Genomic DNA, 27,984 nt, shown 5'->3' with positions numbered 1-27,984 from the left:
AGGAATTATTATCGAGCGGCACAGATGAGATTTCTCACTTTTTTTTTGAAAATAAAAAAAACCCAGTATGGGTTAAGATAGAACTTAATAAAATTGGAGAAAAGAAAGCAGAAGAATTTATATATATAAGTAGGAATGGAAACCATTGGTTGCTGATAAAGAGAGACCATTATTGAAGAATTTGCTTAATGTTTGTGATAAAATAAATCGGGATATTGGTGGAGGATTTATATCATCTAAAATGCCATTGATTAACCCTCTTTTGTGTTTTTTTTTTCCCAAGAGATAATCAGTTTTTAAATATATAGTACTGTAAAGGGATTGTTAATGTGGAAATTGTTATGAAAGTTGTCAATTAATATTATTTGAGCAATTGAGAAACAAATATGCATACCACATAATACCTTTTTTTGTTACTTTCAGTTAAGAGCATATTTGAGATAAGTTGGGACCAACAATGTTTCTGTCCAGCTGTACTGAGGTAGAACTTCTTATTAGGAGAGGGATTGTAAACAAAAATATTTCTTTGATATATTCATTTTTACAAGCAGGAACTCCTAAATTAGGATTATATAGATCTAGGCAGAGATGGAAAGGTGTGTACTTGTGGGTAAGTCTGACCATGATTGACATGGGGGAATGACCTTCAACCTGCCTCCTGCTTGGGTGGTCAGATAACCCTCCAGATGCAAGTACATGGGAACTTCTTTTATTCTGACCAGCTTCCTGTCCGACCTGTCGGATAATCCTCCAGGTTACAAACTAACATATAACAGGCAACTCAAAAAATACTGGAGAAGTGCTACCGATACTGTTTCTGCATACATCTCAGAATCAGTTTCAGGTATACCCAGCTTCACAAATACTCCCTTTATGAAAATGTGCTTTTATGAAGAAACCTGTGTTAACTCTCCAGAGGAAATTTGAATGGGTTTTGAACGGGTTTTTGCTTTTATGAAAATAGTCTTCAATAGTAGTGAATGGGTCTTTTCTTTACGCCATTTCGGCTTATGAAAGGTTTCATAAGAATGCATTACTGTCATAAAGTAGGGTATATCTGGTTCAACAATTCAGTTTTGCCTCAGGCCACCAGCTCAACCCTCGCCAATGTGTGGATTATACTGTATCACCTGTCTGCCTGAGACCAGACTCTGAGAATAAGCATGTTGTGTTCTACGAGGGCAAAACATTTCCAGGAGAAGCTTCAAAGTTATTCTCAAAATCTCCTCAAAAAAATGTGGCGATGAGGCATCCAGGAAGCATTCACTAGACCTCTACTTGAATAGATGTCAAATAGCAAGCTGAGTGCTTCAAGTGAATTTGTGCTGGAACTCAAAGGGCAGGCTTTCTAACATGGGATCAGTCTTCGATTAGATACTTCCCAGTTAAGTTTTACACTCAGCTAAACAGTGCTATTTGATGGTTGCTCAATGTAGTGAAATCCCAAGTCAAGTCAAGTTGAACTTGAACTGGATGGGAACCACTATCCAGGCAGGGTGGTTTAGTGATGTGCTGTTGGGTGAGCGGGGTTTAAGATTTGCAGAGGGATGGGAACCAAAGAGAGGAGACAGAGAAAGAGGCAGTTGGCACCCAAGTAGAGGCAGCTGGTGGGGAGTTTGTGTGGGAGAATGGACAAAATTGCAGCCATTGGGATGAATTGAAATGCAACAAGGACACAAAGTCCAAAAAAAGTAACAAATACAGGTTTTGCATTTATGTGCACACAGCAAAAGATATAAAGTGGATGACCTCGAAGAACAGCTACAGATTGGCAGGTATAACATTGTGGCCATCACGGAGTTATGGCTAAAGGATGGATGTCACGGAGAGATAAATGTTCAAGAATACACAATGTATCAAAAGAATAGGCAGGTAAGCAGAGGGGGTGGCGTGGCTCTGTTGGTAAGGAACAACATTAAATCATCAGAAAGAGGTGACATAGGATCAGAAGATTTAGAATCATTGTGGGTTGTTTTAAGAAATAGCAAGGGTAAAAAGATACTATTGGCAGTTATATTCAGGCATCCAAACAGCAACCACAATGTGGACAACAAATGACAAAGGGCATGTCAGAGTGGTGGTCACAGGGGATTTTGAACATGCAAATAGATTGGGAAAACCAGGTTGGGACTGGATCTCAAGAGAGAGAATTTGTAGGATGCCTATGAGGTGGCTTCTTAGAACAACTTGTGGCTGACCTGACCAGGGAAATGGCAATTCAGGGTTGGGTCTTGTATAATGAATAGAGTTGCCAAGGGAGCTGAAAGTAATGGAATACTTTGGAGGCAGTGATCATAACATGATAGAATTTGCACTGCAATTTGAGAGAGAGAAACTTAAATCAGAGCTGTCAGTATTCCAGTGGAATAAAGGAGACTACAGAGGTATGAGAGAGTGACAGGCAAGGAGAGCACACTAGCAGGGAGGACGGCAGAGCAGCAATGGCTGGAGTTTCTGCAAGAAATAAGAGCAGGTATATAGACCTACATACAGTTAGACATAAGCATTCCCACCCATGGTGCCCTGTCATGCCCTACACTCTCAAGATGGAGGAGGAAACCGGAACACCCAGAGGAAATGCATGCAGACACGGGGAGAACATACAAACTCCTTACAGGCAGTGAGGGATTGGAAACCTGAACCCCATCACTGGCGCTGTAACCGCATTGCACTAAATTGCTGCACTGATCATGCCTCCCTTAAATAATATATTCCCCAAAGAAAGAAATGTTACAATGGAAAAATGACAGGTGTGGCTGGCAAGAGAAATCAAAGCCAAAGTAAAGGAAAAAGAAAGGGCCTTGAAAGAAGCAAAATTTAGTGGGAAGGTAGAGGACGGAGAAGCTTTTAAAAGCATCCCGAAGCCAACTAAGAAGGTCAATAGGAAGGAACAGATTAACTTTAATATCAAAAAAAGAACTGAAAACCTTTTGTAAGTATTGTATATTAAGAGTTAAAAAGAGACAAAATTAAATATAGGACCAAGATACCTTTAGGAAATGATGCTGGGGAATTTATAATGGGAGACAAGGAGATGACAGAGGAACTGAATGAATATTTAGCATCAGTGTTTATTGTGGAATACATTAGCATACCAGTATAACAGACTTTTAAAGGTGTCAGTGAATAGAGGTGAGGGCAGTCGTGATCACTAGAGAGAAGGTGCTTGGGAAGCTGAAAGGTCTAAGGGTAGATGTCTCCTGGACCAGATGGAATCCAATATTGCAAGTACACCCTTTTGACAGGAATGCACCATTTCTTTGCTAATGAGAAAAATCCCCTGAATTTCTAGTTACTGACCACAGATCCAACGAGTTCAATAGACCATAGGATATAGGAGCAGAAGTAGGCCATTCCATCATAAGCCGATCCATTCTCCCACTCAATGCCACTCCCCTGTCTTCTCACCATAACCTTTAATATGCTGACAATTCAGATAGCTATCAATCTCAGACTTAAATACACCCAATCACCTGGCCTCCTTAGCCACCCATGAAAGCAAATGCTAGAGCTTCACCACTCTCTGGCTAAAAAAAAATATTTTGGCATCTCTGTTTTAAATGGGCACCATTCAATCCTGAATTTGTTTCCTTTGATCTTGACTCCTGTACCATTAGAAACAATTTTGTCACATCTGCTCTGTCCAAGCCTTTCAACTTTTGAAATGTTTCTATGAAGTCCCTTATTCTTCTGAACTTCAAGGAGTACACTCCAAGAACCATCCTTCCCTAAATAAGGACCCCAAAACTGCAACTGAGGCCTCACAAGTGTTTTAAGGTCAATATCACATCAATAATCTTATTTCCTATTCCTCTAGATATGAGTGCCAACATTGCATTCGCCTTCTTCACCACAGACTCAATCTGGAGGTTAACCTTCAGGGTATTCTCCACGAGGACTCCTAAGTCCCTTTGCACCTCTGAATTTTGAATTTTCTCGCCATCCAAATAATAGCCTGTCCTTTTATTCCTTCTACCAAATGCATGACCGAACACCTTGCAACATTGTATTTCATTTGCCACCCCTCTCTCCATTCTCCTAATCTATCTAAGTGTCTGCGAAGGTCCCTTTCCTCTTCACTTCCTGCCCCTCCATTTGTATCATCTGAAAATGTAGCCACAAAGCAATTCATTCTGCAATCCAAGCATTTAACATACAACATAATTAGAAGTGTCCCCAACTTTGATAGAACAGGATCCCGTTATTCCAACTCTCTGCTTCCTGCTGATCAGTCAATGCTCTACCTCTGCTAGTATATTTCCTCTAATTCCATGGGGGTCTCATTTGGTGAAGCAGCCTCATCTGTGTCACCTTGTCAAAGGCCATTTGAAAGTCCAAATATGCAACATCCACTACATTTCCTTTGTCTGGCCTGCCTGTGGTTTCCTCAAAATAAATTGCCATAGGCAAAATTCTCCTTTAAGAAAGCCACGCTGACTTTGGCATGCACCTCGAGGTAGATAATCGACTATAACAACTTCCCAACCATCGATGTTAGGCTTACATGTCTATAATTTCCCTTCTGCTGCCTCCCTCCCTTTTTAAATACAGTGAAGCAGAGTGACTTTTGCACTTTTTCAGTCCTCCAGAAGCATGATTCTTGGAAGATCATAACTTGTGCCTCTACATTCTCTATAGCTACTTCAGCAGGTCTCTTTTGTTCATAATTAGGAGAGGGTGCAGAGGAGATTTATAAGGATGTTGTCTGGATTGAAGCACGTGCCTAATGATGACAGGTTGAGTGAACCTGGTCTTTTCTACTTGAAGTGATGAAGGATGAGGTGTGACCTGTTAGAGGTGCACAAGATAATGAGAGGCATTGGGTCATGTGGATGGCCAGAGCTGAAATAGCCAACGCGAGGTGTATTAGTTCTAAGGTGCTCAGGTAAAGGGACGAGATGAGATGTAAGTTTTTTTTTCACACAGAGAATGGTGGGTTCATGGAATGTGCTGCCGGTAATGGTAGTAGGGGCTGGATCTTTTAAAGGACTTAGATAGATACATGGAACTGAGAAAAATAGAGGGTTATGCAGTTGGGAAATTCTTGGCAGTTATTATCATTAGGCGATTAAGTCAGCACAAAACTGAGAGCCGAAGGGCCTGTACTCTGTTGTAGATTTGTCTGTTCAATAAAAAGATGCATTATTGGGAATTTAATCAATGACCCGACGATCACATTAAGATTACCCAAAGCTTGAGTGACAGAAAGACAGAACACTTCACTGCGTCCTCCAATTTATTTTTCTATTTTGAGTGGTCCTTTGGTGGTTATTGATCCCCTCGAAATTCTGACACCCATCATGAATGACTTAATTTGGAGATAGGCTGCATCAGTGTAAAGATCAGAAAAGAAAAGGATACGTAATGACATGACAACAAACAACATGAAGAAGAATTCTGAAGGACTGCTCCAAAATATCTATTCACTGGTTACATCTACCACAAGGTTACGAGGAACGAGCAGATGGGATTTGATAGAGAATTACAACTCATTGCTTCTTATTTTGGCTTTTTATAATACACACCAATAAAATGATCAGATCATAACAATGTGCTTGAAAAAGAAAGATTTGCAGAGAGACAGGAAGCGAGCAGGGAAATTTTGATACATAGTTATGAATACCCCTCCTTAACAGTCTTCTGGTATCATATAAACAGTGAAATAAATTTGGCAGAACAAAGGGCGATGAACATCTTCTGAGATGCTGGGCTGTAACTTTCTGTTAAGGACTACTTCCACCTTATGGAACTGCATACATACATGTGGTCACATTTGGGGATCTGTCTGAATGTGGAAACCTCGAATTTTCTTGCTAACCTTCACTGATAGTTTCCTGGCTTTGCTCCACTACTGATCTTCACGCAAAACCCACCAACAAAACCCCACCATGCTGGCATTCCAAAGCATTTATCTTGGAGAATCTGCTTGTGGATCCCCTGAATGAATGAGTGCATTCATTTAATTGGAAATGTTAACGGCTGCAAGGCAAAAACTTCAGTTTTTGATCAGTATTTGTGTTTGCTGCAGTGTTTTAACTATTTAAAGTATTTTTTAACCTCATTACATTATCTCTTCTTTTTTTTCATATTTGCCAATTGTTTATTTAAATTTCAATAGGTTTGGAAAGCTTTTGAATGCCAGGGACATTATTTAAACCAGTGGTTTTCAAACTGCGCCCCCACCCCCCAAATTCACATTCCACTTCAAGTAAGCTCTAGGCCATAAGAGCTCTGCGATTAGTAAAGGATTGCTTAAGGTGATATGTGAGTGGGAAAGGAAGATTGAGAACCATTGTTACTGGAATATTTTGCTTGAGAAAAATTGTCACTGGCCCATTTCCTTTGGAGTTAATGAAACCATGCACGTAACGAGTCAATGAGGGACAATTAGAACAGTGGTTTTCAAACTTTTTCTTGCCATTCACATACTACCTTAATAAGCAATCACTCGCTCATCACAGAGCACCTATAGCATAAGGATTACTTGAGGGGGCCATTTGTAAGCCACTGGTTTAAATAAAAGCTTATAATTTCATCAGTCAAAGCTTTTCTCAGCTGTTCCTTGTCCTGACCCAATTACACATCGTTGGACCCTGAACCTTCATCGAGCATGAGGTGGGTATCCTTGACTAACAAACTCACTTTATGGATGTGGATAAGGGGAGTGCTGGATAATTGAATACATTCCTTATGGACAACAAACTATACTTGGATGTTCCAGGCCAGTATCTTTTGCTAGGTCCAATGAATAGTTTATACAATTCACTTTAACTCTATTTTAAGTCACTGAAAAAAAGTCCCATGGAATCCAGAAACCAGACAAGCGAGAAACACTCAACAAATCAAGGACGGGATGTCATTGTTTTCTTTTAACCATTGGTTCCACCTGATCTGTTCAGTGTTTCCAGTATTTTTATTCAGTGATATACTTTTGTTCCAAATGTTTCAGTTGAAAGTGCCCTCCTTTAAAATTGTTCCTTATTTCTCTCTGATTAATATAGCTGAATAATACTTCCTATTCAATCAACTGTAAGATGCTTTCAGGCATTTTAATAAGATCTCTCACACTCTTCAGCTCAAAGAAGGAGTCATTGTTCACAGATTTGCACTTTTCTAATATTTTTGTCCTTAACTTTGTCAGCTTTTATAGACGAAATGATGGTTTATTAGAAGACTATAAGGGAAATAAGCCATGTAAATGTCTCTCACAGCAGTAGGAGTATGTGTGCAGCTGCCCACATTAAGGCATTGTAATGGGAAAATTCAATTCAATTCAACACAATTTTTCTGACAGCTCTGTGGTACCTTGTGGAAGTAATGGATTTGAAGGGAAATGAATTTGACGAGGTGGGAAAAAAAAATTGTTGGAAACCTCTTTTGGAACTTGAATAGAAAATCTCAAAATGCATACAAGAGGCAGCATTGTATTCTTTGCACCAGTCCTTCACAGCTGCCTGGAGAATAATTGGACAAGCAAATAGATTTCACCTACCCAAAACCAAATGCCATAAGATATATAATGGAAAATAAATAACATGAGATGAGCTAGACAGAAGAATGGACAGTCATCCATCCATGATCAAGGATGAGCATTAACTGTATCACTGTCGGAGTCTGTACATCTTGTGACAATTTACTGCTTCTCCTTCAAAGCAGCTTTGTGCCCAAAATTACAATGGATGATCAAGATTTCTCAAAGACAGACTCTGGCTTAATTCACTGTAAATGTGAGGAATAATCATTTTGCAAATGACATAATATAGGTCCATCTGCCGACTGCAAGGGCTTTTATAGATCTGTTCATGAAGGTCAAGTTCCCCTTATCGGAAGTTCTGAAATGCTCCAAATTCCAAACCTTTTTGAGCGCCGTCATGAGGCCAGTTTGTTACCGACCATCGTCACCGCCAGACCTACGTGCCTTACTTACTGAGTTTTTTTTTCCCATCCAGCAGAACTTTTAGATTTTATCTTCTTTTCTAAGCAGAGATCAAAGTTTTTTATTGGGTAATTACAAAACATAATTCACATCATTAAACACATTTTTTTCCAAAGTCCGAATAAAACCCTAAATCGAAAACGCTTGCATTTTGGATAAGGGGTACTCGACCTGTAATTAAAATACAATTTGATGAGATGAAAACATTTTATTTTCTTGGCTGAGTCTTTAAATGGAGTCATTATGTCATCAAAATATCTACCCACTTGTGAGAGTTAACTGTGATACCTGTGATGGATTAGAAATCAGGTTCTTCCAGAGCAACAGCAGATGTGTCAAAACTTCTTGTCAGAATGTGTGTTAAAAACTTAATGTTGGGCGATTGGAATTGTTACTGGTTCACTGACAATGCTAACACTCAGCTACAGGGAGACTTCCAAAATGTAACTATTTGTAAGGAAGAGAAAATCAATTGCACACGCTTGTTCGTGTCTTTCTCATCAGCGAACCAGGTCCACGTTAAATTGGAAAACATTTGCCAAACAATTTGAACCAGTCAATTCCATGATCACACGCGGATGACTCAAGACTATGTGCATTCCAATTTTGCCACAGTGGCTGATTTCGGACGACTGAGGGTAATTGCAAAGTATGTAAGAGCAGTGGTTCTTAACCTCAAATGAGGTCCATTGCAGAATGCAGGCTTGAACTCCTTGTGTGTCAAGTGTGTGCTCATTGTTTATTCAAGGGCTCTGTCAGACTACCTCTGGAATTTTCATGTTGCAATCATGTGACACAACTTTTTAGAAAGGTGTCAGTCTCTTAAGTAATAAATTGCTGTTGACAGTATTTCAAAGAGCATTGCCATCTATAAACCAGCATCTAAAGTGCTAGCTGACATTGACTTCATACAGAACTGATGTACTCTTAAGACAGCGAGAAAACCCGCCCAAGTTTGGCTTTGCAGCAAGGCGACAGCATGACAAGACCATCTGCTTTCCTCATTTTGCAGCCTTCTTGAAATTGCAATATGCAATTTGAGAGAATCCCAGGTGGCAAATGACTATTAACCCTGCTGAACTTTGTGCCTCTGAAATGCATGTGTCCAAATATAAATTATCCATCAAGTAAATTTCAGGTTTATTGGAATTGCTGGAAAAGAATCAGTGCAGAGATTCGGTTGTTTCTGACCTCTTCAAGTACACTAGTGAGATGGATTACCTCACTTGTGAGAGAGGCTGTAACCCATGCCATCTGCACTTCATTTCTGGCCACATGATCATCTCCAAATTTCAATATTAACATTGGTGACTGGCCCATCAGCTGTCTCAGTTCAGAAACTCTCTTTCTAAACTGCTGTGCTCTCCTTTCCTCCTTTTGATACGTATAAAACAGACTCTTAACCATGCTTTTAGTCATAATTCTAGACATACAGCATGGTAACAAGCTATTTCGACCCACGAGCAAGTGCTGCCCAATTTACACCCAATTAACCTGTACGTTTTGAACAATGGGAGGAAACCGGAGCCCCCCCCCCCCCGGGGAAAACCCACCCAATCACGGGGAGAACGTGCAAACTCTTTACAGACAGCGTGGGATTCGAACCCCATCTGGCCCCAATTGCTGGTGTCGTAAAGGCATTGCGCTAAACATTACACCAACTGAGCTGCCCCGAATATCTCTTCATGCTCTCAACATTATTTTGTTCTTTCAATTGATCCTCCTTTGAGATATTTGTTTGGTTTAAAGATGTCAGCAAGCATGACAATTAATGCACAACAGCTCAAGTTTGTAAGAAAGTGATCTGCGCACTTGAAGGGTATTTCCAGAGAGAAATAAATGGTCACAGAATTAGAAAATGTAGGTAAGGGGTGGGTGAAATCAAACAAAGAGGCAGTTGTAAAAGTACCAAGGGGCAGAAGAACAAAGATAAATGGAGCACGAGTTTCAAAGTTGAGGCTTCATGAAACCAGGGGTCCATAAAAGTCAACACGTGGAGAGATGTGTGATTGGAGCATGACATGAGAGAAAACGTGGGAAGCAATGATTTGGATGAGTTGTAAAGGAAGATGGTGGAAGAGTGACTGGGTAGGAAAGAAATTCCCCGAAAAAGGACTCAGGCCTGAAACATTGGCAATATAACTTTGCTTTTTATGGACACTGAGTTCCTCCAGAATTTTGGTGTGTTTTTAATACAATCACTGCATCTGCAGACTTTGTGTTTCATTCGGGAAAGATATGAAATGGAGGATTTCAAAGATGCTGGTGCAGCTGAGCTCCCCCTCCATCACTATTTAGTCAATTTGCAGAGAGCGGACATAATGACCAGTTCAATGCAACACCCTTTAGAATAGGCCTCTATTCTGTGCCAGAAGTGGCTGAGCAAAAGTTCCCAGAGATTGACATGAATGGGGTTTCTCATCTCAAGTGAAAGGCTCAGAGGATTACTTTTCATTTTAATATGTCAATGAATTTCCAGTACATTGAAATGTTTTAATTATATTTATGCCTCAACAATTTTACTTAATTTACGCCAATTGTTAAGTATTTAAATGTTCCTAAATTAAATCGGTGAAAATTCAGCAGTGGAGAAATCTTTGTTCAAGTTTGTTATTATTGACTGTACATATACAACCCCACAAAACAGCATTTCTCCAGACAGCAGTGCACACAATACTCCAAAAAATATAATTTAAATATTTTGGGATGATTTATTCAGTTGCAGGATACTGTCCAAGTCTCACAGTCTGCAGCAAAAAGCTATTTCTCAGCCTGGGCAGTCCTGATTTTAATGCTCCTGTGCCTGCCCTCAACCCATAGTACATGAGCAAGTATCCACTGCTTGAGCACTTCAAAGAGAGCTCCTGTTTACGAAGCTGGCCTGCATCAGGTTAGTGATGGGAGGTCAAATCTGTGGGTGGTGAGTTCAGACAAGAGGGCTGGGTACAGATAGATTCAACCCATTATCTCATTAATGTTTGTGGGAGTTTGCTTGCAGACTATTACTCCCATGCTTTCAATGTTACCATGTCGAATACATTTCAAATGTGCTTCGTTTACTACATTGGGACAATCTGAAGCCCGTGATTATGTTGCAAAAATGCATGTTTTTCACTTCCTTTTCAGATTCTCATGAAATTATTAATCTTTGACCACGTTTGTGGTCATTGGCTCAAACATTCCTGCATGTGGAGAAGGTACCAGACAAGAGTGATGTTGCTTATGTGTTTCAGTGTCCTTGTTTGAGAATGTTCACATGAAGGATCTTAGAGAATTTGGCTGCTGAAAGAGGTCCATATATTTCTTAGTTATGAGGACAGCTATTTGTCAGGTGTGTTGTTATGACAAGGAAGCATTTATATTTTTAATTTAAATGAAATTAAACATGCAGCACGGGAACGGGCCCTTTCAGCCCATGAGTCTGTGTTGCCCATTTATACACATTTAACCGACAACCCCCGTATATTTTGAACGGTGGGAGGAAACACATGCAGACATGGGGAGAAGGTACAAGCACCTTAAAGACAGCTGGAGTTGAACCCGGGACGCTGGTGCTTTAATGGCATGTGCTAACTGCCACGCCAACCATGGTGACCCCGTTTAGAGCTTGTTGTCAACACGATGGGTCATTTTCAAACAGCAAATGTTGATTTGCTACCCAATCTGTTTTAGAATTATTGAGTAGATTTCCCACAACCCCACCCCCAAATAATCTTGTGTCATTTCTCCTGGAGCAATCCATTTAATCTCCATTGCCTGTTTTTACTTCGCATCTCTGCAATTCAATTAACCCTTTGTCTATTTTTACAACTTCCTTTTGAATTTACAATTAGACTTGCATCCACGACATAATTAAATGGAGAGGGAAATTAGACCATACAAGACAAATGTGGAATTAGGCCATTTGGCCCATTGAGTCAACCCCTATGTGCCATCATGCCTGATTTAAGTTCAATTTCAAGTTTATTATAATCTGATTGTACAAGTACAATCTGATGAAACAGCGTTCTCTGGTCATCAGTGCAAACAAATGTAAACATATGGACATAAGACACTTACAGACAAATGATTGCATAACATATATGTATAGAGAGAGAGAGAGAGAGAGAGAGAGAGAGTGAGAGAGAGATTCATTCATTCAGGTGTGGGAAATCATGTCTCTCCATCCGTAATGATCCCTTACCCTCTGAGTTGTCATTGTTGCCTCCCTGTTCTCATTCAGTGAAGGCTCCATCTTTGAGCTGAGACTGTAGTCGATGTTGAGTTCATGATTGTACGAGGGAAAAAATTACCTTCTTCAGTGGCAGTGTCCATACTGGATGGGTAACCCTGGCCATTGATCTGCAGATTCATCTTCCCAACCTTTTTAGTTTTACAACCATAAATTCCAATTTGTAGAATCTGCTTGTAAAACCCATCCACCACCTGCGATCCATGGCTTCAAGTGACCCTGATTGCGAGCCCAAGAGTGACCTGTAGGCTATTAGATGGAAGGAGTACATTTTGCTAAGTAATTATTGCAGCACCAACACAGTGATATATATATAGTGATATATATATATATAGGTAGAGTCTTTAAGGGTTTGGATGAGCAGCTCATCAGCATTCTCACTGCCTTTGGGACGAAGCTGTTTCTCAGCCTTGTGGCTCTGGCTCTGATACTCCTGTATCTCTTTCTCAACAGGAGAAAGATGCTGAGTAAGGTAGGGATCTTCAACGATTTTTTTGAGACCTCTTAAAACAATGATTCCAGTAGATAACATCATGGGGGGAGGGAGACACCAGTGATCCTCTCTGCCACTCTTATGGACCTGTGGATTGACCTCCTATGCAATGCTCTACAGCAACTGTACCACACTGCGATGCAGCTGGCCAGGACACTTTCGATCCAACTCCAGCAGAAAGTTGACAGGATGGTGGCCAGTAGCTTTGCCCACCTCAGGTTTCTCAGGAAGCGCAGCTGCTGTTGCGCCTTCTTGACAAGATTGGTCACTTCTTCAGTGGATTCTGAGGAAATTGGTGCTCTCTACTCTCTCCTGAGCTGTTAATGTATAGTGGAGGGTGGTCGTCCCTGGTCGTCTCAAGTCCACCATCATGTCCTTTGTCTTGTCCATGTTGAGACTTGGGTTGAAGGTCTTGCGTCATGAGTTTTTCCACATCTCCTCTGTAGTGTGACTCATCATCATTGCTGATGAGGCCAACGACTGTCTTCTGCAAACTTGATGACTCTTCTAGAACAGCCATGGGTCAGAAGCATGAACAGGAGTAGGCTGAGCACACAGCGCCAGTGCTCAGCGTGATGGTGCTCGATGCTCTGCTACCGACTGGACTTTTCCGTTGGTAAGTTCGGATCCAGTTACAGAGAGGGATGTTGAGGCCCAGTGAGAACAGCTTCTCCATCAGAATGTCCTATTTTTGTCAATCCCATTTTCCTGCCTTCTGCCTGAAACCCATAATTCCCTTCCTAATCAAGAACTTATCTAGCTCTATCTTAAATGTACCCAATGACAACCTCCGCAGTTGTCCGTGGCAATGAATTCCATGGAGTACCCCCCTCTAGGGTAAGAAATTCCTTCTCAACTCTGTTCTAAAGGGACATTTTTGTATTCTGAGGTGATGGCCTCTGGTCCCAGACAGTCCGCCACAGGTAACAATCTCTTCGCATCCACTCTATCCAGGCCTTTCAATATTTGCTAGTTTCAATAGGCCTTTTTACAGAGGGGGAAAAAAAGCTATGTAAAGGCAGATGTTCTCCGTCTTTACATCGCTTCACTTACCTTCCTAAAAGCTCCAAGGCTGGATTCAACAGGCGAGCTCTGATCCATCTAGAGGGCATACTTGGAGGCAGAGGAAGGTTGTTCCACCTCCTCCATAAAGCACTGCCGCTGAAAGCAGCCACAAAGGGCTGGGCTGTTGTTGTCGTGATGACGTATTCAGCCCATGACCCAGGAGCGCAATTTAAAAAAAAATTCCCGTATGCGCACTCAGCAGTGAACGTTGCACAGGAGATCTGCTTGAGTTCTAACACTGCTTGAACAGATCTTCACCAGTGCTCTTACCCGCTCTTTGCTCACCATTTCAGGTATAGGCCGCTTTCCCTTCTCAGCACGCATGTTTGATGTCACGGTGACGGGCGGCGTCACTGCACCACTTGCCCGACCTCCCTCAGTTCTGAAAGATGGTTCCTGATGCTGCTCAGTATGAAGGCAACACTGGATCAGCCTTATAGCCCTTCTCCATAAAAGGTAAATCTACCTTTTTTTTTAAATGAGCCGGTTTTAATATGTGGTTGCGCCATTTAAAAAAAAGGCTAATGAGTTCTCCCTTCATTCTTCTAAACTCCAGCAAGTTGCATCCCAGAGCCATCAAACTCTGGTAATTTCTTGAATGGCTTAATGATTTTGCTATTTTTATTTTGGGAATTATCAACAGGAAATACACGTTTCTGGCATTCGAGCCATGAATTGAGCAGTTCACATGTTTAATCTGTTTTCATAATTTCTGCACCTTGGATATTGGGGCCAAACAAATGGATTAACAAAAAAAAAAATCCAGCAACCACTTTTCAGTTGCCTGTGAATATTTAATTACTCTTTGTAAGGCAACTTCGCGTGTACTATGCCTTTCCTTGGACCAAAAAAATAGCAGAAAAGCTTCCTCAGGCACGACTTGAAGATAGTGCTTTGCCTGCTTGGATGAATCATTTGGCTAACCTGACAAGGCCCCATAAGTGATTCACCTTGCTGCCCCTCACACAATACTTTCCAACTTCATGAGCTGGAAATCTATTTGATCAATTGGAGATCATTAATTCCCAAACAAGACGCATGTACCGTTTGACAATTTGAACTAATTGTTCCAGATTATTGAAATTAATGATTGATGGAAATTTCCCAATTAATAGGATTAAAATTTCACTATGTGACAAATTAAATTCTTTTGGTAACCTATTGTGCTATGAAGGGTAATTGTTTCTTACCCTCATTTCGACCTTTTTTTTAACGTGACTAGTGTCGTTATTAAAAATGGTTCAGGTGCATTAGATGAGGAAACCTAGTTAGCACTTTGACGCACATCAGGGTGACACAATGCATTTTGCAGTTAATCAGGAAACTTGCTGGAACGTTGCCCTCATTGTAATGTAAAGAACACTGGATCCAATTTGCACGCTGGCAATTCTCACAAACCACCATTCGATATTGACCAGGTAGTCTGTATTAGTATTGCTAAGGGAAGATAAAGTGTTGGCCTCTATTAATCAGAAATACTTGCATCCTAACCATAACTATAAAAAAATCAAAAATGTTTTTGAATAATTATTACAAAGAAAACATGAATACAGGCAGCACAGTTGGCATAGCGGTTAGCGCAACACTGTTACTGCGCCAGCAGTCGGGTCAAAGGTTCGAATCCCGTGCTGTCTGTAAGGATTTTGTACACTCTCACCGTGTCTGCATGGTCTTTTCCCCCACGGGCTTTGGTTTCCTCCCACTCTTCAAAACTTATCTGGGGCTGTGGATAAATTAGGTGTGATTGGATGGCATGGGCTCATGGGACTGTTACCATGCTGCATGTCTAATTTAAAAAAAAATTAAATTTAAAAATTTAAAATATAAAAAAATGAATATTATCAGCCTTCTGGAAGCATTTATGTTAAGTACTGCATCAAAGAATCAGCAAAAATAATCCATTGAGCTCATCTTGATTATACTATCCATGATGCTGATCCAGATTAATTCCATTTGACATATTAGACACTTGTATAATTGCAAATCTCTAAGCTAACCACCAGTGTAATACCCCTTCACCTTATTTATCCATGTTCAAATGCTTTTGAAGCATTCTAATTGAAACTGCCTCCACCATCTCTGGCAGTCCATTCCAGATAATCAACAGTGTGTGTCGTGAGGGTGGGGGGCGGGAGGATCTTTCCCTCAGAATTCCTTTAAATATATCCCCTCTCACTTTAAATGTGCCTTTTGATTCGAGATACCTCAGCCTGGAATAAAGATCCTGATTGTCCTTCACAGAGAGTGGTGGGTGCCTTGAATGCATTGCCGGTGGTGGTCGTAGTGCAATCGGGACATTCAGAATATTTTTATATGGGCACATGGGTATTAGTAAAATAGAGGGTTATGGGTGTGAGGTAGGGAAGGATTAGATTATTGTGGAGAAGTTTTACGTAGGTTGGCACCACATCATGGGCTAATGGGCCGGTTCTGTGCTGTAATGTTCTATGTTCTATCTTCACCCCTCATAAAATGTAAAAGGATAGACTGATAAATATTTAGTTAGTAAATGAGAGCACAAAAAGTGACATTTTAGTAGTGCAGGCAGATCATTTGGTGGTCCTGTAGTCATTGTTGTCAGGGTAGAAAAGGGAGTTTCAAGATGAATGAAAACTGATTTGAAGTTTTGCTTTTATGTAGGTGTTCAACGCCAAGCTGTAATCAGTGAACATCAGACCGACGTAGGTACTGCTGTGGTCCTATTGCAGAGTGGAGGGCAGTGAGATGGCATTTCCTGTTGACCTGCTATGTTGAATGGTCCTCTCTGAGACCAGAGTTGACTTGCTCCAAAACCACCCTCTCCAAGAAAATTAGACATCATAGTAGACACCAGTTCTAGCCATTGAGAGTTGTTGAGGCAGGTCACCCTGCTCTTCTTGGTCAGTGGTACGATGGATGTCCTTTTGAAGCAGGTTGGGGCCTTGGACCACAGCAAATGTCTGAAGAATCTCCAGCCAGTTGGTCCGCACAGGTTATAAGGACATAGACCGGGCGGATGCTTTCTGAGGATTCATTCTCCTGAAGATCCTTTTCATGTCTCAGAAACTGGGAGCACAGATTCGCTGGGGCCTGTGGGGACTCATTGTTTTCCCTCTCGAAGGGAGCATAGAAGTCATTGAGTTTGTCAAGAAGAGATGTATCACAGTTAATAGTACTATATTGTTTTGCCTTCTAAGATGTAACAGTGTGCCAGCCCTGCCACAGATGGTAAGTGGCTGTCTCAGACTCCAGCTTCATGTGCAATGTTGCACTGTTAGGCAGGGTGCCTTTTCGACGTAATATTAATTGCGTGCACCAGAAGTGTTGTTCCGGCTTAAATCGAAGATGAAGCATGTTGGGCTACCTTGTGGATTTCATGGGCATATCTATGTGGGTCAATTGTAAGATCAATCGTAAGCTTCTGAATATTACACAAAAAATACGTATTTGAGATATTTTCAAAAGTAAAATGTGAGTCAAGAGGAATTTGTCTGGGCATGTAATATTCTTCAGTCATGTTGCACTTACACCTTTAATCTGGAGAGTGAGCGAGGAAGTGCCAGTTTTGTAGGATCTTCAATGGCCTTTGAAAAACATTGTTAATGTATTTTTGATAACCAATTAAATTCAAATCATAAAAATAAATCTTCCAAGTAGATGTTGCGATCTAACGACCGTTTCTCCAGCGCAAAACTCAAAAGATTTCCTAATTGTCAGATTAAAAACTGACATTTTGAAAAGTGTGAGACAGAACAAATATTGCAAAGAAGCAAGAAAGGTGATTCCATCATTTTGTCTGGTTGAATCTGTGTCATGTTACACATAGTTCATTGAATCCAGCTTGCTGGCTCTTTTTTGTCTCTTGTTTGCCTGGGGAGATCATCCATCCCAGTAGGTCGGATGGCAGATAAATTGCAGATTGTCATCAAGAAACTCTGCATGTTTCCTTGCTGGATCACAAAGCCAGACAAAGCTGGTACTTGCCACAAGCCGGAAGAGGGGCGAGGATGGGGAATGGAGCAGTGTGACTTGGGATAAATGTCACAGTGCACAGCAAAACAAAAAAATTGTTCCACTCCTTCACTGGTGACACTTTTTGGAAAATATATTTGCATGAACCGTTAAAGCGTGTTATAGCATAGTAAATGAATCAAGGTGATGGCAAAGTATTTCAGCCTTCTGGTTTTTATATAATAAACACACTAACCTTTTAAAAAATGTGAATTCCTGATTATACGTTCTATCTGTGTTTAAAAAGTGAACGCCTGTCTTATGATTGCCACTTTGATTAAAAAATTATAAGTTGCACTATTGCATAGATTTCTGCCCTATATTTAAATGACACGAAATAAGCTTCCAGGTGTGATTTATTGTAGTTTCGCATTTTAATTCGATCCCTTAAATCCGTTGTAGATTTTTCTGGGTTGATTCAAGTCCATAGTTTCAGAATCAGAATCTGAATTTATGGTCAAGAAAATGTCTTGAAATTCAGTGTTTTGTGGCAGCATCATGGTGTGAACATTCATATTATTAACCATCTTACAACGTTACTATATTTAAAAAAAAAGTAAAAATGCTTGAGCACAAAAAGTAAGGCCGTGTCTTTTGTTCATTGAACATTCAGGAATCTGATGGCAGCGGGGAAGAAGCTGTCCTTGTGCCGCTGAGGGCTCGTCTTTAGGCTCCTGTACCTTTCCCCAGATTGAAGAGGGCGTGGCCTGGGTGGGGGTGGGGTCTTTGAGGATAGAGGCTACTTTTATTAAGGCACCGCCTCAAGTAGATGTCCTCAATGGTGTGACGTTTGGTGCCTGTGGTGTTGCAGGTCAAGTTAACAACCCTCTGGAGTTTATTCTTGTCCTGAGAGTTGGTGCCTCCATACCAGGCAGTGATGCAACCAGCCAGAATGTGGTACACCTGTAGGTTTTGCACAAAGGTCCATGGTACACCTGTGGGTTTTGCATAATGATCAGTAAATGATATCAAATAACCTAGTTGGTAGAAGATATGACACAGGATTTCATTCTCTACATTGCACATGCCTTTCCCATTTTTTTTTGAATGAAATTACTGTCCACACAAAAATGGGAAGTGGAAAAATCCAACAAACAACAGGAGGAAACTAAAATACGTGGCAAACAACTTGTTTTAAAAAGATTTGTAGCCTGAGCACTTAAAATACTCTAACCCTGGCTGTTGCAAATAAGATCTCCTTTTGTGGATTGCCTTCAGCTTACTGATTGACGAAAACAGCACAGAAACCCATACAAAAACCAACAAATGTTGGTGCTCCTCTAAATGGGCTCAGTGCCAGTCCAACTTCAAAGCTTTTGATTTTTGAGTTAAACAGCAGACACTGTGATTGCCGTAGAAAACTGCTGTAGCCTTGCCTGTGTAGGGGTGCAGCATTGATTGCTCCATGTAGCCAACAAAAAGGCAGGCATAGCTTGGCCCCATGCAGATACTTGGACAAAGTGGTATAAGTCAAAGGAGAAATTATTCCGATTGAGAACAAGTTCTGCCAGGTGGAGTAGGGTGGTGGTGGTTGAGAGTAACTAGCTAGGTCTTTTGTTGAAATAGAAACAAGTGAGTTTGAGTACTTTGTTATTGGGGGAATGAAGTTTTATAGAGAATGAATGTCCATGTGGAAATTAAACGATTGAGTTCAGGAAACTGGAAGTTGATGGAGAGCATGTGTGGTATCGTGGATATAGGTAGGGAGTGATTGGACAAGGGAATGAGGAAATGGATACATGTAAGATAATATTAGTTCATTGCGGCAAGTACATGCAGCAACAATGGGTCACTGGGATAATTTGGTTTGTGGATCTTGGATAGGAGATAGAACCAGGCATTACAGGGTTGGGAATCAATGGGGTGAGAGGCTGTGGGAGGGAAATAACTGGAAGTGAGGAGGTCAGAGGTGGTGTGTTAGACAGTGGGTTGATATTTCCTGGTGCAGTCCAATTCAAGATGAAGTGTCTGAGAGCTGTTACCTGGCCTCAGTAAAGTAGAGGTGTGTGCACCAGACCACAATAACACCCTTGTCTGTGGATTTGATAGTGAGGTTGGATGCAGAGAGTGGAAGGCAGTGTTCTAAGAGGGTGGGATTAGAATAAGTGAGCGAAGGGGTGAAGTCGAGATAGTTGATGTCTTGACAGCTGTTGGAAATATAAAGATCCAGAGTGTGCTGAAGTTCAGAACGAGGTGATGTTGCAAAGGACTCTATTCCTCCTGTACTAAGAACCTTTTACATAGGTCACCCAATGAATCAGCAACACCCATGAATGCTGGGAACAATATAATGCACTGGGGTCACTAGGAGAGTGCTGATCCCACCTATGGAGAGGGTGCAGAGGAGATTTATCAGGATGTTGCCTGGAATGGGAAACCAGTCTTGAGGCAAGGTTAGCAGAGCTGGGACATTTCTCTTTGGAGGGTAGACTGTTGAGAGGAGACTTGATAGAGCAGTGGTTCTAAACCTTTTTCTTTCCACTCACATACCACTTTCAGAAATCCCTATGCCATAGGTGCTCTGTGATTAGTAAGGGATTGCTTAAAGTGATATGAGGGTGGAAAGAAAAAGTTTGAAAATCACTGTTTTAATTGTACCTCATTGTCTTGTTATGTGCATGGTTTCATAACTCCAAAGGAAATGGGCCAATGACATTTTTCTCAAACAAAATATTTCGGTAACAATTGGGTCTAGAGCCGTGATTCTCAACCTTCCCTTCCCATTCACATCCCACCTTAGGCAATCCTTTACTAATCACCAATGGCATAGGGATCACTTAAAGTTGTATGTGAGTGGAAAGAAAAAGGTTGAGAGCTACTGAGCGAGAGGTTCTCAACAGGTCAGGCAGTGTCCATGAGGAAAAAAAAATACAGTCATATTTTGGATTTTTTGAGATTGTCTTTTTACTCAACATCTGCAGTTACTGTATTGTCTAATCTTTTCTGTTTTTCCTTCCCTTCCCACAAGGAACTCCCCTACCCCTAGCACATTCCTCTTGCCTGCACCTCAATCTCTTGTTTCACAAGCAAGACATGTAGACATAAAAAAGAAATAACGGTGCTGCTGGAGCTTCTGCAAAGGGATGTGGACCTCCAGAAAACAAGGAGAAGAGAAGCAGTTCTCCACCACAGGGTTCTACCATCTAGTCCAACTACCAACAGCTCCGCACAGGCTTTATCTGGCCTAATGGATGAGTTGACGGTGATTTTACTTTAAAATCCTGTGACTACAGGGTCCGAGCACAAGATGGCGGTGCCGATGATCAGCAGCAGGCTATGAGGGGTTGCAGACTCAACGGAACCAGTGGAATGGGAGAACAGTGCCGCCACCCACTCCTGTTCTGAGAAGGAGAAGCAGAGGAGACAACCCACAGGATAATGATCATGGCAACAGACCAGTGAGGGGATCTGTGGCTGAGGAACATGCAAGCGGCGGGCTGCTGGCGACAGCGGTTAAAAGACTCACACCTAGGCTGCCGACTGCTGGAGACCAGCTTGAGACTGGCTGAAGAGATACCAGGTATAGGAACTGGGGTGCGAATGGGTTCCAGGGGCGCTGAAGGTTTCCTGATCGTGTCGGAGATTGAGATCAGGAGCTTGGGTTGCCGATGGTTTGGATGGGAGTCTGTGCAAGTGTGGTGGCTGCAAGAGGCAAATCCATGGACACTCGGTGAATCTTTGGTACTCTTTTGGCTCTCTTTCTCTGATTGTAGGTCTGGAGGATCTTTTCTTTCACAAAGAAGACACCATTCTTTCCCACAATGTCTTTTTACAGAACTCTTGCACCTTCCTCTTATGAACACTATATTCAGGATCTGCACTCTTGAAGAATGTTGTTTATGTTGTGATGCACCTCTCTTTGGCTGATCTTCAAAAATTGCATTTGCTGCGCTAAAGGCTAGGAACTCTTTGAACTTGTAAAATAGCAGTGGATCTCTGAGATTTGACCACAGTGTCAGGATGACCCACAACTACTTGGACTCAAGACCCAAATGCTGGTTATATTATATTTATATCCTTTGAACAATGTGAGATCTGCTGAGTTCTTCCAGGATTTTTGTGTTTTTACAACAATCACGGTGTCTGTGTTTCACTCATTAAAAATGAATTAGCTTTATCTCAGTTATTGGTAAACTGTTAATTTTTATGGGAAAATAATTATAAGCAGGAATGCTATGATCTTGCAATGGTTTTGCAAAATTTATCGATATGCTTTCATTGCTACTATGTTGAAAAGAGTGTTATCCCTGACTGGCTGTTGAGTTCAGTGGTCAGACAATTTTTTTCCAAAGGTCAGAAACATAATGAATCAACAGAAGAGGTCATTCAGCCCATTATGACTTCTGACTCATCATTGCATATCCCTACAACTTTAATTAAAAATTGAAGGGTAATTTGTTACACACACACACACACACACACACACACACACACACACACACACACACACACACACACACACACACACACACACACACACACACACACACACACACACACACACACACACACACACACACACACACCCCAACCAAGCCTCAGCAAAAATGGCCACTTGACTTGTGTATCTTGTCTGAGAAACGAAAATGAAATAAGTGAAGCGAAATCACTGAAATCATCCACATATTGGAGCATTCACCAGCTTGGCACTCAACTGTCAAAAAGGCATTCTAATATGGATTCACAAGCATTTGGAATAATGTGGCCTAATGCAAGATAATGCACTAGTTAGCTGATGCTCGACTAATTTAAATGAGATTTTTGATGAAATCGCAAAGTTTAGTGATTGAAAGAGGATCGCACATGATGTTGATTAATAGATGACATTTTACATGATCGCTGTTAAGGAGTATACAGATTGATCTGCAATAACTTTTAACACACAGAAATGGAAGATGTGATCAGGGTAGGATTAACGAATCTGTTGGCCAGAATCTAACCTGGATTTAAAGGTAGCTTGGAACTCCTGCATAAAAGAATAGCCTATCCTTTTCAATACACACAGCATATTTAATTTTAGGGGATAATGGATCATAATTAAAGGTCAAACAAAAATAGGATTTAAACAACATCATAGCCAAGATCAATTTAAATGCCGACATGATGAAATACAATATAAAACCAATATTAATTCAGTTGTTCCATTGAATCGACTTCAAAGGAAGATGACATTACAATCTTTGACCCTATTCCACAATTTTCTAAGAGCTGCACATTCTTCTCTTCCCCTGTAGCTCTTCCACTTCTCTCCTCTTGTAAAAGTTGACCCAATCGATTTCCAATACTCGCATAGTTCTCTCCACAAGTAAAATATTCACTCCATTTTAAATCTATATCCAACACCCTTTCAGGCAATGCATTCAACATTGTGATTCCTTTGCCAATCAGTGTTACTCAATGTCTGAAGCAGATTATGACCATTTATGCTCTATGAACCCTTCATGGATTTAAACATTTCTCTATTAAATTATATTTGTTTCTCCAGACTATGAAAGAAAGAATGTGCTTGCTTTTGCACAGTGCCTCTCATAATCTGAGGAGGTACCGAATGGGGGAGGGGGAACCTCTGTTAAATGTGATCCATAGTCATCTCAGTCATGTCCCAAACACAAAAAAAAACAGGTAATCTATTTAACAACGAAACTGATTGGGCAAATTTACCACTGTAGCAAAAGTTCTTGCACTTTGTACAATAACATAGTATATTTTACATTCATGTAAAGAAGATTCAACAGGATTTTGGTTGAAATCCAATCTTTATCACAGCACCTCTGACCATGTAACAGTCCAATCGCGCTGCATATGTAGGTCTTTGATGTGCAATACCCTTGACATGCTGATTGGAGCACCAATGAAACTGCTGAGTGATGTGTGAAATGAAGTAAATCTACTTCACTCGGTACTGAATTTCAAACTGAGGAGCAGATTGCTTGAACCTATTTAAATCGAGGCTATTTGGTCAAAACATGTCATCCAAATCCAACTCCATAGTCATTCAAGATCCAATTTATTATTATAGTAATGAAACCGTGTAGTATTTACATGATTTATTCTTTTGCCTGCTGCAGGGCAGACAGATTTGCCACTGGCAGGAATTGCCTAAGCGCCCCTCACAGTCTTAGAGTCGGAAGCAAAAGAGGGTCCCCCAGAGTCACTGAGTGTCCATAGATTCACCTCTGGCATTTCTGCAGTGTCCACAGCTACCCAGTCCAAACCATTGGCAACCCGAACTCCAGATCTGATCCTCCGACAAGGTCAAGGACCCTTCAGCGCCCTCGGCACCTCCTCGTATCCTGGGTCCGATACCTAGTACCCCTCCAGCCAGTTTGAGTCGGTCTCCAACAGCCCACAGCTTCCATGGCTTCCTTGCCTTGAGTTGCCAATGGCCCGCTGTATGCCCTTGTCCCTCAGCTGCAGAGCCCCCTTATTGGCCCGCCACTATGGTCACCGTCCCATCGGGTCATCTCCTCTGCTTCTCTTTCTCTGATGGTGCATGATACTCCTGCCCTCAGGTGCCCTGCTCCAGTCCTCTGCATTCCCGGAGTCTACAGCCCCTCGTGGCTGCTGCCGGTTAATAGGCACCGCCATCTTGGATGCAGATCGGCAGTCATGGGATTTCACTAAAACCCCCGTCGGCTGCCTCGGTGGTCCTTTCAAAGCCCAGGCGGAGCCAACAGCAGTAGACTGGGCAGTTGGACCCTGCAGGTGCACTGCATCTCTGTTCCCTCTCTCCCCGCGGGTCCGCAGAAGCAGCAGCGTTGCCACCACAGCTCATTCAGTGTCATCATGTATTTCATTACAATTGCTCATGCAGCCACAATTGTTTACTTTTCTGAGCCTGAAGAAGTTCCATGAAGCTTTAGAGTAAATTGTTCACCATGTTTGTTATAGTTTCTATTTTGCAGCCTCTTACATGGCTGATCATATCCTGCTCATCTCCTGGACTCCCCACCATGAGTTTTTATGTCAAAGGAAAACCATTCCAGCATGTGGAGTCATACTGGAGTCATACCGTCCCCAAAATAAAAGATGGTTTGTTGGTCATCTTGATCTCAGTATATGACTGCAAGAGTTACTTAGGGCTGTACCTTACACCCAACATTTTCAGCTGTTTGATTTGAACTGGGATGATTTCCTGATGATGGCACAATACTCAATTCCCTTCGCAAGTTTTTGACAAAGTCCAATCCTTCTTTTTGCCACAACTGCACAACTTTTCTGAAATCACAAAGTAACATTTATGCCACGGAAGTGCCTCGCAATGATCAACTTCAGTCATAAAGAATATAATCTGCTGCCCTTGACAAGGGCATTACTGAGTACTGCTCACATTTGAGGGTCATCGCTGACCAGGACTCAGCCTGATCAGTACAGATTTGACCATTCCTTCACATGAAGTTGACCCCTCTCTTCTGTCCAATTTATAACACCCAAAAACCCAATCCATCCTCACCGTGTATTTCCGAAATTCCATTATCCTATCAGTCTTGTTTTCAAGTCCTTCCAAACCACCAATGGTTTCGAATTTTGTGCTCTCTCTCTCTCTCTCTCTCTCTCTCTCTCACTCCCTCCAACTCTAAGAGCAAAACCTTTTTTTCTGCTCTCTGCCTGCAAAGATCACATGACCGTCTAGACAGTAAATGCTGTTTTGCAGACAGAGCTGCTACTGCCTGTTGTTACATTTGTTGCATTTTACAAGTAACAGTCCATCATGAGTATAAGAACTCTTGTGAAAGCTCCTTCAAAAATTTAGTGTTTCTCTGTGACCTGCTCTCACAAACCTTTCTCAACTTATCTCCCAAACATCTTTATATACTCTGTCACAATATACCTTTAGAAAAAATTGTGTATCGTTTAAGGAATCGAGTTGAAACTTTTTATAGTATTTGGAAACCATATATGGATTTTTTGGATAATTTTCCCTCCACCTCTTCTATCTTATCCACTCCTCTTAATTAGTAATTTTTAATAATAATTAATGATTGTCTATGTTAATATTATTGTATATTAAATGGTAGGTGTTTCTTTCCTTTTCTTACTTTTGGGTGTGAGGGGGGATGGGGAGAAAATATATAAGAGTACTTTTTTTGTGTCATTGGTTATGGATAATTGATTGATATTCTATTTATTTTTTAGTGTAATGATGCAAACAATTAAATAAAATTTGAAAAAAAAAGAAACAACAACTGGAAAATACAAATGGCTTGTGAAGAACAAAATAGATTATTAAAGTGAAAAAAGACTGGAGCTGAAGGAACAACGTGCTCTGAATACGGCCAAAGTGGAAGCATTAGCTTAGGCTTCTGCAAGATTAGTCACTCAAATTGACATAACCAAGGGGCTAGCACCTAACCTTCAAGCAGAGCCATGAGTAATCAGAGCTGCTGGTGTTCAAGTGTTAATGAGCCATCCTGTGTTTAAGAACTGGCATCATTCAATCTCTCCAGAGTGCACAATACCTTCTTTCTTTTCTTTTGGCTTGGCTTCGCGGACAAAGATTTATGGAGGGGTAAATGTCCACGTCAGCTGCAGGCTCGTTTGTGGCTGACAAGTCCGATGCGGGACAGGCAGACACGGTTGTAGCAGTTGCAGGGGAAAATTGGTGGGTTGGGGTTGGGTGTTGGGTGTTTCCTCCTTTGTCTTTTGTCAGTGAGGTGGGCTCTGCGGTCTTCTTCAAAGGAGGTTGCTGCCCGCCGAACAGTGAGGCGCCAAGATGCACAGTTTGAGGCGATATCAGCCCACTGGCGGTGGTCAATGTGGCAGGCACCAAGAGATTTCTTTAGGCAGTCCTTGTACCTCTTCTTTGGTACACCTCTGACACGATGGCCAGTGGAGAGCTCGCCATATAACACGATCTTGGGAAGGCGATGGTCCTCCATTTTGGAGACGTGACCTACCCAGCACAGTTGGATCTTCAGCAGCGTGGATTCGATGCTGTCGGCCTCTGCCATCTCGAGTACTTCGATGTTAGGGATGAAGTTGCTTCAAGGAATGTTGAGGATGGAGCGGAGACAACGCTGGTGGAAGCATTCTAGGAGCCATAGGTGATGTCAGTAGAGGACCCATGATTCGGAGCCGAACAGGAGTGTGGGTATGACAACGGCTCAGCGCGGACATTGGTGACTTCAGGGGTTTTTATGAGGCTCTAAAGGCTGTGTACGGCCCCTCACCCCAAGTCCAAAGCCCGCTACGCAGCTCAGATGGCAAAGTCCTCCTCAGCGACAAGATCTCCATCCTCATCCGATGGTCAAAACACTTCCAATCTCTTTTCAGTGCCAACCGCTCTGTCCAAGATTCCGCCCTGCTCCAGCTCCCTCAACAGCCCCTAAGGCTAGAGCTGGGTGAGGTCCTCACCCGGGAAGAGACATCTAAGGCAATTGAACAACTGAAAAGTGGCAAAGCAGCAGGTATGGATGGAATCCCCCCAGAGGTCTGGAAGGCTGGTGGCAAAACTCTGCATGCCAAACTGCATGAGTTTTTCAAGCTCTGCTGGGACCAAGGAAAACTGCCTCAGGACCTTCGTGATGCCATCATCATCACCCTGTACAAAAACAAAGGCGAGAAATCAGACTGCTCAATCTACAGGGGAATCACGCCTAGACGTCTATCAATTCCCCTTTTTTGGTCGTTGTTGTTTTTTGGCACCCACCTCAATACAGCAGCCAATGAATGTTCAAAGTCAAGTCTGGGATGTGGCAGGAAGGCCTCAATCCAGGAGAAACCCATGTTCCCAGGGGTAAAATCCATGCCATAGCGTCTGATATAAACACCACTGGAACTCTGCCTCTGCCACACTATTGTGCCAGTGCCAAAGTTCTAAAACTCCGTCCTCCACGCCTCTTCCTCTTTACCTCCGTTTCCCCTTGAACTGGTCATGTTGTTTGTCATCTGATCCAGTATCTCCAACTGAAATTCAGTGCCATTTTAGTTTTTGTTTGATAATACTGCTCTGAAGTGCCTTGAGATGTCGCGCAATGTTATAGGCGATGCAGGAACACAAGTTGTCCTGGGAACTCACCATGGCCAATGTAACCATTTCCGATTTACCGCTGTTGTCTTCCACCTGGAGGCAAAGTTCAGAGACATGAAGACAATTGTGCAAAATTCGATTCTCAGTGTGGGTAATTAAAAACAGATAGTTTTCTCCTGACTTTCCATATCCTGCCTGACTTCCCTTGTCATCGTCATCTGGTCCTTGAACACCAATTTAAAATCAGCCTCCATGCTTCAGTTCTGAGCTTTATATTGATCACTGTGAATTGAAATGGG

The sequence above is a fragment of the Narcine bancroftii genome, chromosome 7, assembly GCF_036971445.1.
Source record: "Narcine bancroftii isolate sNarBan1 chromosome 7, sNarBan1.hap1, whole genome shotgun sequence".
Lineage (NCBI taxonomy): Eukaryota > Metazoa > Chordata > Chondrichthyes > Torpediniformes > Narcinidae > Narcine > Narcine bancroftii.
This window is presented reverse-complemented; position numbering follows the sequence as displayed.